This window comes from Myxocyprinus asiaticus, chromosome 2 (assembly GCF_019703515.2).
Source record: "Myxocyprinus asiaticus isolate MX2 ecotype Aquarium Trade chromosome 2, UBuf_Myxa_2, whole genome shotgun sequence".
Classification (NCBI taxonomy): domain Eukaryota; kingdom Metazoa; phylum Chordata; class Actinopteri; order Cypriniformes; family Catostomidae; genus Myxocyprinus; species Myxocyprinus asiaticus.
Window position 1 is genome coordinate 49776690 of NC_059345.1, and position 14650 is coordinate 49791339.

Consider the following 14650-nt stretch of genomic DNA (forward strand, 5'->3'; position numbering starts at 1 on the left):
AAAAAAAAAAATGTAAAAAAAAAAATACAAATAAAAGACTTAAAATGTGAGTTCAAATGAACTGTATTTTTTGAGCTCCACACAGTGGGTGTTAAAGGAATATTCCGCGTTAAAAACAAGTTACGCTCAATCGACAGCACCTGTGGCATAACGTTGATTACCACAAAAATGTATTTTGACGCCGCCTCTCTGCTTTTCTTTAAAAAAAAAAAAAAAAAAAAAACCGAATACAAATCTGGGTTACAGTGGGGCACTTACAATGGGAGTGAATGGGGCCAATCTGTAAACGTTAAAATACTCACTGTTTCAAAAGTATAGGCACAAGACATAAACAATATTTGTGTTAATATGATTTAAGTGTGATAAAATCACTTACTAACCTTTTCTGTTTAAAGTTATAGACAATTTTACAATTTTGTTGCCATGACGATGTAATGTCAACAAACCCTAAAATTTCTGTAAAAAATTATGATTTAAACAACTTTACAGCTCAAATAATACATGAGTTTTAACAGAAGAATGAATGTAAGTGCTTTTATAAAATTATAAGATTCACACTTCTGTCTTTAAACCCTCCAAAAATTGGCCCCATTCACTTCCATTGTAAATGCCTCACTGAAACTGTATACGCTGTAGCATTTTTGACAGACACTCCAATCCAGATCAACGTAAAAATGCAAAAAATATAATAAATGCTTGGTTGCCGATGTAAGTGACATGAAAGAACATTAAGCCTATCTGGTTTTGGTGAAGTTGTGTCGTATGGACCATGCCACTTTTGAGAACAGATGGCAGGCATGCAATTCAGAAAGTTATGCTAGGCTAACTATAAAGCACATACAATTTAATACAAATAAACACACAGTCATTTTTTGTATGTGTGTCATGGTTAGTCTAAGTACAGTACAGATTGAGTCTTGAATGAAGTCTGAATTTTCGAAGGGTGTGAGTATAGAAAGGTGAGGACTTTACTGTGTCAATATTTCTATAATTATTATATTATATTACATTGTATTTGTATTATATTATTTATATCTTCTTACTGTTTACCATGTAATTTAAATAGATACAGGGTCACCATGTCTCCCTTTAAATTGCCCCCTATATTGCCAACACTTCTGTATTCTATGATCTGTATTCTTATCTACCTGTCTTGGTTATTACTCTCAGCATGATTTGTGTGGGGTTTTTGTAAGCCGCTTTGGAACGAACGTGTCTGCTAAGATGATAATTTATGTATTAACATTTATTGAATTTCCACAGAGATAGTGAGCTGTGCTGTTTTAAGTCACACATGATCTTTTGTTTAAAAAAATCTGCCTTTGTTTGAGGATATAGTCAGGGGCGGTGCCATGATTTTTTCACAGCGGGGGCCGGGCAGGATACCGTGATCAGTTTGTGGTGGGTCCGACTGGGGGGGGCACATGGGGGGGCCAGGCTTCTGTCCGGTTTGCACAACTTAGTTTGTAGTTTTGATTTTGTGGTTATAGTTTTGAGAAATGTGATAAAGGTTTCAGGAAATGTGTCTCAGAAATTCAGAAAAACAGTAATATGAAAATTACAGTAAAACAAAAATTATTCTCTTATGCACACTCTGGAACTTATTGCACTGCATTTTAGTACAAAAGTTTGGAATAATGTTCAGATTGTGATCTTATGGAAAGAAATTGGTCCTTTAATTCACCAAAGTGGCATTCAACTGATCACAAAGTATAGTCAGGACATTACTGATGTAAAAAAGGTAAATTACTAATTTGGTACAAGAAAATCACTTGCCATTATATCAAACACAGTTGAAAGCTATTTGGTTCATTAAATGAAGCTTAACATTGTCTTTGTGTTTGTTTTTGAGTTGCCACAGTATGCAATAGACTGGCATGTCTTAAGGTCAATATTAGGTCAAAAATGGCAAAAAAGAAACAGCTTTCTCTAGAAACTCATCAGTCAATCATTGTTTTGAGGAATGAAGGCTATACAATGCTTGAAATTGCCAAAAAATGGAAGATTTTATACAAACGTGTACACTACAGTCTTCAAAGACAAAGGACAACTGGCTCTAACAAGGACAGAAAGAGATGTGTAAGGCCCAGATACAAATAAACATGAGGATAAGTACATCAGAGTCTCTAGTTTGAGAAATAGACGCCTCACATGTCCTCAGCTGACAGCTTCATTGAATTCTACCTGCTCAACACCAGTTTCATGTACAACAGTAAAGAGAAGACTCAGGGGTGCAGGCCTTATGAGAAGAATTGCAAAGAAAAAGCCACTTTTGAAACAGAAAAACAAAAAGAAAAGGTTAGAGTGGGCAAAGAAACACAGACATTGGACAACAGATAATTGGAAAAGAGTGTTATGGATCTTAACCCCATTGAGCTTTTGTGGGATCAGCTAGACTGTAAGGTGCGTGAGAAGTGCCTGACAAGACAGACACATCTATGGCAAGTGCTACAGGAAGTGTGGGGTGAAATGTCACTTGAGTATCTGGACAAACTGACTATACATTGTGATAAATTGAATGCCACCGGTGAATAAAATTACCAATTTTTTTCCATAAGAGCAAAATCTCTATTCCAAACTTTTGGCTGCCAGTGTGTGTGTATGTTTATATATATATATTAGTTCACAAGAAAAGAAATGAAAAAAAGAGATTTATTTTGTTATAGTGTTGTTCATGTGAGATAGCATGCACTTTAGGTTAATTGATGCAGACATTTTCAATGCATTTGCTTGAAATGAAAAGAACGTTTCTGCATGCCCTCATGGTGGGTTTGTAAAGCAATTGATTGTGCCCACCAGAAATAAAGAGCTAGAGACACCACTGATGGTGAGATATCCAAGTCGTACTGTCAAGAGGGAGTGTAAATGGATGATGAGAACTGCTTTGGCACTGTTCTGTCATTAAATTAGTCATTTAATCCACAATTTATCCTTACATTCTTACTGCACATTCTTCTATTTAAAAATTAATCACTAAGTGTCTTTCTGCACTTGCATTTAATGAGAGACAAGGTGATTAAATGGGCACAGTGTGATTCCTCTCTGAGAGCTACAATCGCCACAAAAATTAACCTTCAAATTAGGCAAAGTGAGATGGTGCTGGATTTATGTAGCAGCGAACAATGGCTGTATGCTCTAGCAATATTGCAAATGTTGTCATCATATGTAAATTTGTGTATTATTAATGTAGTGTTTAATTTGAAAATTAAAATGTTTTACAAAGGAATATATTTTCAACCTGAAATTTGTTGGGTAACACTTTATTTTAGTGTCAGGGTTGAGCAGGAGTATGCTGTGATTTTATTTTCCTCTCCTTCACGATTGTTGCCTAAATGCCACATGACAAACTGTGTGGTTGGTCGCTTTACATCTCTTGGCTGGTCGCTTTGGTTTATTTTCTTCTTTTTTAAGTGGGCAGTGTTTGGACAGAAAGTGCAAAGTGGATCAGACTTTAAGTCCAAGTTTGGTTACGTGAGACTAGCATGCGACTTTGATAGTCTTTTATGTTAGACTGTACAATGTAAGTTTATCTAGACTTTCGTCATATCTGACAACGGTAACTGGCCATTTAAAGTCTGCATTGCGTTCTGATAATCATTTACACACAAAATTCATTTTTGCAATCTAAATAATTTTGTTTGTGCACTGGAAACTTCTGTCACCAAGACAAATTCCTTGTATGTGTAAGCATACTTGGTAATAAAGCTCATTCTGATTCTGATTCTGAATCTTTTGCCTGGAAAAGAAAAAGGTTTAGTGTCTTTTGTCAGTTTAGGGTGGAGAAAAGAGGATGTCATGGATGTCACTGAGCAAACTGGGTACATTTTTACAGACAAAATATGATGGTTACATTTTGATAAGCCTAGAGTCAGAGTTTTTCTCTATATCACACACACAATGTGTTCAGTTGCTGTGCTATGCAGTGAGCATGTCACACAGTGCAATCCAAGACTGATGATTATGCCTTACAGTGTAATTTTAAATTTAAATTTGATATCAATTTTATTTGTATAGAGCTTATTGTTCTAAAGTAACTTTACAGGAAAAAAAAAGAAGAAAATAGATAAAAAATAGAAAAGAGGTTGCGTTATTTTTTTGTTGTTGAAGAAAGATCTTAATATCCCTAATCATGTAGGATATTATTTTTCTTTAGCTGTAGGCCCACTGCCACATTATTTATTAGTGTTATTAGTCACCATAATATTTCTAGTTCTGTTGTTTGCCATGTGTTTTTGTTTTTTTGGCCTTCCTCTTTCTGTCCTTAAAATTTGGTTTGAAGAAGATGATTGCACAACACAAACAGCTAAAAAATAAAAAAAAGAATAGCAGTCCCCAAAAGATATTTTGCCAATTTCAATTGGCAGTAAGCTGAGTGGTTTTGGCTGTGAGTGCAATATTGCACTGGGGAAGATTCTAGAACCAGTGAGTAAAGCCAGTTATAGTGGGCAGTCTAGTGCATAAGTAGTTGTTGGCACATGACAACTGGTGGTGTTCCAGAGAGGATTCTGCTCCTGCGAGAGAGCTCCTACTGTGGACTTTCCTTTTTTGCCATCAAGAAGCTGTAACCAGTGAAACATGTTTTTTAATATTAAGAATAAAATAGAGATATGAAGAATATTAAGAGAATATTACAAATGAAAAAAGCTGCAAGCACCAAATCAGGGTTCAAGAGGCAAAGGGCCTTTAAGCGCATGTGTTTCAAGATACAGTAATAAACATTTTTCAAATAGCCTGTTAGCAACTAAAATAGCAATAAAGCACAATAATATTCAGCAAAATCAGGTAGATTACAATCGAGATATAGCCTTTTATAACATTCCTGACTATTAAAGGGCCATTGTCTGATTTCCACCAAATTTTGCATGCATCTACAGAATCACATCACATATACATTTGAAATATGAATTCGGATGTGGCATTTAGGATTTATGGGCTTTTGGGTAAACTAAGCCACAGCCATATTTTTGAATCACTCTGTTATAGCCTTGCCAAATGCAAAGTTCCTATTTTTATATATAATTATTAAACTAGGGAGTCTCCAAATTTTACTGCACTGGATTTGTTGACGTCGAGTGAAAGACAAGGTTGCAAAAGTGGGCCTCAAATATTTAACATATGATTTGTTTGAGACCAATGGTTCTTGAGGTAAAATTGTTCAGAATGATGAAATCTATCATATCAATAAATTGCATCTTGTGTGAAACACAGCAGAATATACAGTACATCCATTTACAGGCATGTCAAACCTCTGGGCCCAAGAGTAAAACATGCCCCCCTGAGTTTTGTTCCAGTCTGCCTTTGTTAACCTTATCTGATTGCTGCAAGAAGTTTATTGGTCGATGGTGGACATGTTTTTTAAGATATGCGACTGTCCTCATAGTCATCGATGGCACCTTAGACAAAGACACTGCATGCAAAATTTCAAATCGATCAGACCAATGGTCCCATAGTTAGAGCATTTTAAAGATTTTTATTGGTATTGCCCCACAATGAAAGTGGCCAAGGCGCGCACATTTATTCATGTCCTCAATTTGACTACATTATTGACCCATATTTGGAGAAAATATCCAATTAACGATTGGGACACCAGACAATCTTTCTCTACTGGTTTACTTTCGATCGGGCGATCGGTCTAAGACTACTTTGCAAAAAATGCAATATGGTGAAACGTTTTAATGGTGGAACTGCAATCGGAGACATTTTGTTTACCTTAAAGGTGCTGTAAGCGATGTTTTTCTAGGGAAAGTATGCAAAACATTTCACTACTCTTTATGTATATTAATGAAATAAGTGTTCTGAGATACCTCACTGGACTCTGTGACAGCTGTAGACTTTGTAAACAGCGAACAAAAATATGTCCACAGACCACGGACATTGCTTTTCACCTGTCATTTTCTTCGATCCCAGAATGTTGTATTTGAAGCGGATCACTGAGGCTATGAATCATAATGTTTGTCAGTTGAGGGCGTGTGGTGGAATGATCTGCCCCTCCGGCTCGTCATCGTCACCCTGCCTCTTAGGGCTGCCCTTCAGCCAGGCTCACGATGGGAGTTGGGCAGGAGAGTGAGAAGAGGTGCATAATTAATAAGCCTCGTTTTGACAGCAGTGAATGAAGCGCACCTGTTGTGAATAATGCTTCATCACTGCTGTCTTTAAAACATAAAGCGCACCTCTTCTTAGGAAGCCAGCTTCAAATCTCCACGTGTGCACACACTGGCATCCTCGCACGCCCAGGACCAGAGCTGGGAGTGTTCGGAGTTGGACGCACTGCCAGACCCATTCCTCGGAGCCCCTTACTGCTTCCTCTCTTTCCAGAAGAACGCTCGACCATGTCCTCACCTCCACATACCCGCTTGACTCAGGCTGGGGAACCGTCCGGTTTTGTCAATTTGGGGCAGCACCTGAACGTGACCCCCAGATACCGTACCTCCACCCACCCAATTGCGCACTTCTTCGGATTTGCCGTGAGCCCCGCTTGTAGTAGCAACCTCAGAATGGCCCCCAGATGCTGCATGTGCCGCTGCCAATCATTACTGTAAATAATGATGTCATCCAAATAGGCAGAGGCATACGCAATATGCGGTCTGAGGACCCTGTCCATAAGATGCTAAAACGTAGCCCGGGGCCCCAAACAAACTGAACGGAAGGGTCACAAAGTGGTGTAAACCAAACGGTGTGGAGAAGGCCGTTATGGGATATGGGCATTAAGGGGATCTGCCAATATTTCTTTATCAAATCTACTGTCGAATAAAAGTGAGCCGCGCCCAACCAATCGAGCAGTTCATCAATACGAGGCATTGGATATGCATCAAATTTTGACACCACATTGACTTTCCTATAATCCACACAGAACCGGACTGAGCCATCGCTCTTAGGTACCAGAACCACCAGGCTGGCCCAATCACTGTGGGATTCTTCTATTACCCCATATCGAGCATGGCCTTTAATTCTTCCTTACTACCTGTTTCTTGTGTTCAGGTAGGCGGTAGGAATGACTACGTACCACTACCCTGGGGTTTGTCTCGATGCGATGTTCTATGAGATTAGTGTGGCTGGGAGAGGTGGAAACACATCAGAAAAATCATTTTGCAACCTGGCCACCTCCGTACGTTGCGATGGCGAGAGGTGGTCTCCACAAGGGACCGGGGTGAACTGATTGGCTTTTAGATTCACCTCCAGTTCAAGCTCCTCCCTTTCCTGAAATACCGTCACCATGGATACGGGAACCGCCTCTCTCCATGGTTTTAGGAGGTTGAAGTGGTAAATCTGACATGCTCTGCCCCTATCCATATGCACTTATAGTCACATCTCAGTCAACTTCTCCAACTCGCCATGTGACCTCAAAGGGCCCTTGCCACTTCGCGAGTAATTATGAGCTCAATGTGGGCAGCAATACAAGTAATTTATCTCCCTGTGCAAACTCCTGTAGCTGAGCTCCCCTGTTACACAGCCAGGACTGATGTTCTTGCGCCTGTAGCAAATTCTCCTGTGATAGTCACCCCAGTGTGTGGAGTTTTGCTCTCAGGTCAAGAAATTATTGAATTGAATTTTTACTCAGTGAAAGTCCCTCCTCCCAATTTTCCTTCATAACGTCTAGCACGCCACCGGGCTTACGCCCATATAACAATTCAAATGGGGAAAACCCCTTGGAGGCTTGCAGGACCTCTCGCACTGCAAATAACAGGGGTTCAATCTACTTATCCCAATTCTGAGCATCTTCGTGTACGAACTTACAAATCACATTTTTTAAGGTCTGATTAAATTGTTTGACCAAGCCGTCTGTTTCTGGATATTACACGCTTGTCCGAATCGATATAACCCCCAGAAATTCGTATAGCTCGCATAGTGTATGTGACATAAAAGCAGCGCCCTGATCAGTGAGGATTTCTTTCGGAATCCCCACTCGGGAGATTATTCTGAAGAGTGCATCCACAACACTACGTGCTGAGATGTTACGCAGAGGCACTGCTTCTGGATATCACGTTGCGTAATCCACTAGGACTAATGCAAAGCAATGCCCACGTGCTGTCCGCTCCATGCCAATTCGTTCGAAGGGGCCTAGGCCATGTCTCCCCAACCAGCACTTAGCACATCCCACACCGACTTTCTCACAGGACCCATCCACACACAACCCCTTCAATAATAATCGAAAAGCTGGCCAATTAGTTCCCAGTCACAGAGCTGCTGAGCAAAGGCAAACGGGCGGCCGACCTCACTCAGCATCACGGAGCGGAAGCGCTGGCAGTGTTCTTCTGGGCTGCATCCGACCCATTGCAGGGTGGACTTCTTCAACATCACGTAGTCTAGGAGGTCGGCATCCGGAAGTTGTTGCACCATGATCTGGGCTTCCCCAGTCAGCAGTGGCAGAAGATGTGCTCCTGTGGCCATCACAGGGCTTTGGCCGTGTGCTCAAAGAGATTGAGGTAGGCCTCTGGATCATCTTGAGGCCCCATCTTCTTGAGCAGCATGTGAGGGTTCGCTGCTGCCAAGGAATGGGCGGCGGTAGCCCCCTCCTGGGGTACTATGTTCCGCAGCACCCGCCATTCATCCTCCTGGGCCCGAAGGAGCGCCTCAAAACGCAGCTGCTACTCCACGCGTAGGTCCACGAGGGCCTGGTAGATGCTGGCAAGATACCTGAAGACTTCCTCCAGCGGTGATGACTCCAAGGCAGTATTTCCTTCTTCCTCTTATCCTGGGTTTGGGCACCAGTGTAACGAGTTCAATGGAATTAGGAAGCAGGAGACGGCGATTCCAACTCAGGTTTGTCACTTTTATTAATAAACAAAAACAAAATGCATCCACGTCAAGCGTGACGGTGAAGCTTCAAACAGCCAGCAGCGGCAAACACACAAACAGCATGTTTTTTTATTTCCCTCTTCTCACTATGAACACAGAAACAAGCAATTACCAACAATTCATTTCAGGTGAGAACCCTTACCGTTTACACTCTTTCCAGATGAACACTCGACCATGCCCTCGCCTCCACAGAAGGATTTAAAAAAAAAGTCTATGGAAGAAATTAATGGGAATAATAAATCTGGAACCCAGATGGCTTAAAAAGTGGGTGGTCACTGTTGCGCTCAATAGGGTTTCAGCACTTTGTGCTTGAACCCCTAAATATAATAAAATATACATGAATAATGATCAAACATAGTCAAACTCTCAAGACTGGCAGATGAAGAAATGTTACCATTGCCAATAGGGACACTATAAAGACAGGAGGTCAGTAGAATACTTCATTACTGAGGTTAAAAAAATTCTTAGGACAAAAGAACAAACCCAAGAAGAGTCGTGGGCCTATTGTCTCACTCTTGAGAGGCTCTGCATTAGATGCAGTGCACTTACAGGAAATATAGGAGACCGTCTAATCAGTCTAGTGCCATCTTTAGCCATTTTATAAGAATTTTTTGGCAAATAGTAGTGTTACACAGTTATTTGAAACTTTGTACAATTGAAAACACTAAAACCCCTGTTAATAATCCCAAGCATTACCTCAGCTCTGTTTTAAGGATGGTTTAACTTATGAGAAGTTGATCTGGAGAGACCAGTTCACTGAGGGTCTTGTAGGTGGAAGTGAAACAATTTATCTGGTCCCCATACACCCTTCTTGAAATTTGTTATGAAGTAATTTTTCTGTCTATGGAGGGCTATTGACCTTGTAGAGTGTCAAACAACAGTTTTGTACCTGTATATTCTGAGATAATTAGTGAGACACAATGCTCACTGGCTCCTAAAAGTGGTAACCAGACAAAATAAACAGACAAGAGTCAACTTTCTCAGAACAGACTAGAGCTGTTAAACGTGTGTAATTTTTTTCGATGGCAAAATACTTTCTCCTATTCCATTTTAATTGCACAGACAACTGTAAGTTTGTAGGTTGATTCCCCTGAAAAGTGTAAACTTTGTGGCTGTGTGGCACTATCAGTACATTATTTGAGTGTCCCAACCAGTCTAACATAGCAACATTAGCCGCTTTTCCACTATCGGTCCAGTACAAGCCAGGGCTATCATCTGGTCAGCCAGGACCAATAGCCTTGGACCTTTAACCGCAAGACCAAAATCAATCTGCATTCCCAACAACGTCACACACCCTGCCCATTTCAAAAGCAAGAGGGAAACTCAAGCCGAGGTATCAGACTCTGGAGACTAGCTAGCCCCTGAAATTAACACGGATTTGTACTGTGCCATTTTATTTAATTTTTTTCCTGAACCTGTACCATTGTGCGATTGATACACAACTTGGCAAGTTTGCCGTAAATATACTTAATCATGTCTTTGTTTGGCAGGCGTCATTGATCTTCAGAAGAGCCCTGATTTTGTTTACTGACCAGTACTGCCGATTCTCCATTCTCTGTTGATCTGTTGAGGTTAGCTGGTGGCTAGATATGAAAAAATTGGGAAATTAGTACCTTTTGCTGACCCGCTGGCCTGCTTGTGCTAAACTCTGCCTTTGACACTGACCCTGCCTCAAACCCCAGTTGGCCTTCTTTGACCCAAGGGTAATTGGACCGTTGGCCCCCTGGAAGCCCCAAGGGGACACGATGAAGCCCCAGAAGTGACAGTGGGAGTGCAACTGGCCCTGGCACGCACTAACACGCCCTCATTTGGCCTGACAGTGGAAACGCGGCTATTGATTCAACCAATAGAGTGAGTTTAGGGTGGGACTATGTGAAAGTCCGGACCTCTGAGCCTGGATCTCAACATCATTGAGTCAGTCTGTGATTACATGAAGAAACAAAAGCAATTGAGACGATGGCAAGTTCTCCAAGATGCTGGGAACCTCTCTCCCAACAACCTTGAAAAACTGTATGCAAGTGTACCTAGGAGAATTGGTGGTCACACCAAATATTGGCAATATATTTGGCATTATTTTTAAAAACATCCAATATTTACAACATTTTTCACAACAGCCTAAAACTTTTGCACAGTACTATATATGTATTATCAAAATAGACATCTGGAGTTTAGTGCCTTCAGTGCACCAAGAGGACCCGTAACAACAAGTGAATCACAATCTATGTTGCAAATTTTTATGAGCAGTAAACCAACTGTATTTACGTGTTTTCCTGTGCATTTTCTGTTTTTATTTATTTACGTATTTTGGTTCTTTGATTTTGGCCCTTCCTCTTTGCTCACTTTAAAAAAATTTGGTTATAAGATTATCATAACACACAGTCAGTGGCTGAATCCACTAAACCACTTGTGCCACTTTTGCGCACAGTATATCAGTGCAAAAAAACAAGTCTTAATCACTAACAACCCACAATCCTGTTTAACCAGGAGTCAAGTATAGCACTGCTTCTATTTAAATTAGGCTTATATTAGATTGCACCTTATTCACAAAAGTCATCCCAGTTTGCCTGGCATCGTTAATATTTTGCTATTACCACCTGTGGAAAGTACATAATTGTGTATATCTGAGTGATTATAACATAGTATTTCAAGAGAATAGTGTTATAACCGGCCAGTGACACACTACACAGTCGAGCACACTTTCGGCATTCAAGTGCCTGGATCACAGTGGTGGAGCGATGCTGTACAGTCCTAGTAGAATGCAATAGTCTACTGCTGCATCCTCCACAACCTACACACCAGTGTTGTAGTATTCGAGATCGGTCTTGGTCTCGAGACCACAAAGAGGACTATGGATTTTCAACCACTGTACCCACTAGTGTGCCATGAAAGACTGTCAGGTGTGCCATGGAAAATTATCAAATTCCTTAAAATAAATAAATACAGTTTTTTTTATGGTATTTTAGTGAAGGCATAGAGATGGTAGAAGAGTTTTAAAGTTGCCAATTCAGTATATTTTCCATTACAATGTATTTTATGCAACCAGTTTAAATATTTTGTCCATCATAACATTATTGTTCTAACAAACTCTAGTCCGCTGTCAAATGCAACATGCCCACAAAATGATGCTTTATCATCACACTTGTAGTAAAAACATTCAGTAAGTGAACTGAATGAATGAATAGAATACAAAAGGGTGTATTGTTTTACTCAGACTAAAAGCTGTTTATTTGTGCACAGCATAGAGTTACAGATGTTATGAATAGATGTGGCTTACTTATCGCGTTTCTGTCATGAAACATAAAAAGAATATGAGAAACTGTTACATAATATTACTAAAAGCAAATTCTCCTGTTTTAAACATGTCCAAAAACACAGTGATATGATGTGTAGATTCTGAGGTACTGTAATCTTCACGGAGCGCGTTTGACATCTGAACCAGTGAATGGGCCAGGGTGGCTGCTCCCGGGTACTAGTGCCTGCCGGATCTAACCTCTGTCAGTGTGACTTATGTGTTTTTTTTCTCTCTATAAACAATGCAATTTTGACCCGGAGCGAATTATAGTCAGGTGCGACTTTATTTCTGGAAAATACAATAAATAATAAAACATGAATTTGTTGTGCCGTTGCAAGGATTAATTTGCAAGAACAAATCTACAAATTGGAAAAGACACAAATTTGTTGATTTTTCATTATCCAGTTAGTGCTCTTTGCATCTTTGACCTCATTATACAGCGCACCTATGTTACTTGCATTTTTTGCATTGCCTAATTTCAAACATTATGAGTTCACGCTACTAAGACAGACAGAAAATATGGACAAGTTCTTGAAAAGGAAAACTATCGACGTTGGTTATGTGAGATAGTGGTGTGCCATGGGAGTTTTTTAATCGTAAAAAGTGTACCATGGAAGAAAAAAGGTTGGGAAACACTGACCTAAACCACAAAGAGTTCATCTGCAAAAAAGCATCCAAAAGAAAACAAACAGCAGTATGTCAATTTTGCAATGCAATGCTTTCTGAGATGGCTGGGACCACATCAAACTTTTATCTGCACTTAGAAAGGAAGCATAAAGAAAGGTAAGCTAAGTGTAAGTGATGCTAGCAAAGCTTGCTAGCTAACATTAGCAATCTGCCTCTTGCTGCATTCCATTCAACTCGGAAAGTCGGATTTTCCAACTTCCTACTGGGAAAAGTGCAATGGAACAGCACTTGAAGTCATAATAACAACTTGGAAAGTTGTGTGGAAATTTATAAACTCCGATTTCGCCGAGATGCAGGTGCGTGATGTCACACAATTTTGTTGGCACCCAGGAAGATTAATTAATATTGATAAATTAGTCAAAGTTCCTACATTTCATGATATTAAAGCTTGTTTAACAAATGTTAGCAGAGTAGCAGGTGTTCAAAAATTATACTCTCTTTTGATAATCGTACACCTGTAGCACAAATGCTAGCATTGCAGATTGTTTTTGAATTGGGTTGTTAAGAGACATCTCTGGTGATGTCTAACAGGACATAACAGCTAACAGGAGCATTGCAGTTTTGTTTCCTTTAACGTCATCTTCCGAACATCTGGCACTGGAATGTCAAGTGGAATATCCCACATCTGATTTGAATGGAACGCAGCATCTGCACCTAAACTCATCTTCACCCCTCACCTAAAAGAGATTTAGCGAGTATTAGCTATACATATTAGCTACGTATGTATTTACTTGTTATATGTTTTTTAGGGCGCTAGCTTCAGTTGCTTTCTAGCTATTTGGCACCTAGCTAGGTGTGCAAGCTACCTAATTTAGTTAACATATATTGAGGGATGTAGCTAATGCAGTGTTAACTTTGTGAGAGATTGAGGGTACAGGGCATGTAGTGACAAATTGTTGATCCCAAGTTACGTTTTTGCTTGTGATAAACAATGACGAGACAGGCCACATAAAGCTATGTGGCTAATGTATATAAAGTTACGTTTCATCAACGTTAGCTAATGTCAGCTCCGACATAAATGCTGCACGCCTCGGTAACACACCCTCACTTGGGTGAAAGAGCTAGAGATGTGATAGCAGGGAGTGGAGACCGAGTAATGTACCTCCACTTATATGAAAAATTTACATTTTAAATAGGCTGCTTTGCTTATGTTTGGCATTCTTTGTTCTATTTTCTAGATTTAGCTATGTGGTTAGCAAATTGCACACATTTATACAAGGCTTGTTGTTGGTTCAAAAATAATAATAATAAAAAAAGAAAAGACAGAGAAAAGTGAAGACTTAAGTACTGAATAATTGTTTGATATATTCTGTGCGTAATGATGGTTTCTAAGGGAAGAGCCATCCAGAAAACCTGATGCGATGCTTGCACAAAAAATTTATTGTTTTAGGTGGATGGTAAAACAGCTCCTTAGTGTGTGTTTGTATTTGTTTGCTCATAGAAAACAAAGGAAAATTCACACATACAATTCACCTCTGCAATGCCTTTTCATTATTTTATCAAGACATTTCTCATGGTACACTGATACACACACACACACACACATACAGGTGCATCTCAATAAATTAGAATGTCGTGGAAAAGTTCATTTATTTCAGTAATTCAACTCAAATTGTGAAACTCGTGTATTAAATAAATTCAATGCACACAGACTGAAGTAGTTTAAGTCTTTGGTTCTTTTAATTGTGATGATTTTGGCTCACATTTAACAAAAACCCATCAATTCACTATCTCAAATAATTAGAATACATCATAAGACCAATAAAAAAAACATTTTTAGTGAATTGTTGGCCTTCTGGAAAGTATGTTCATTTACTGTATATGTACTCAATACTTGGTAGGGGCTCCTTTTGCTTTAATTACTGCCTCAATTCG